This window comes from Macaca mulatta, chromosome 1 (assembly GCF_049350105.2).
Source record: "Macaca mulatta isolate MMU2019108-1 chromosome 1, T2T-MMU8v2.0, whole genome shotgun sequence".
In the NCBI taxonomy this organism is placed as follows: Eukaryota; Metazoa; Chordata; class Mammalia; order Primates; family Cercopithecidae; genus Macaca; species Macaca mulatta.
In genome coordinates this window covers 128958225-128958573 of record NC_133406.1, presented here as the reverse complement: position 1 = coordinate 128958573, position 349 = coordinate 128958225, and positions in this window count along the sequence as shown.

The following is a 349-nucleotide window of genomic DNA, read 5'->3' as shown; positions in this document are numbered from 1 at the left end:
GAATGTCAAGTTGTCTGTTTTGATTTGTAAATCTGTGTGATACTATCCTGCAAGTAAAAGATAGCCTACTGCCACCCCCTAATCCCCATTGTCCACCAGCTCCCAGGAGATGCCCAAACATTGAGGATGAGAGAGAAGGAGGAACAGGTACCTGGGACCTCTCTGAACATCTCTATGGGAAGTTCTGGTACTCTGGGCCCCTCCTGAAGGAGGATGAGAGAGGAAATAGGCTCTAAGGAACAAGAGAAAATAAAGCCTCATTCTTTCTCACAAATTCGCCTCCAAAGGGTCTTGCAGAAGGACCCAGAAGAGTGGCTGGACTTGGAACATTTAATTTACGGGATCCACC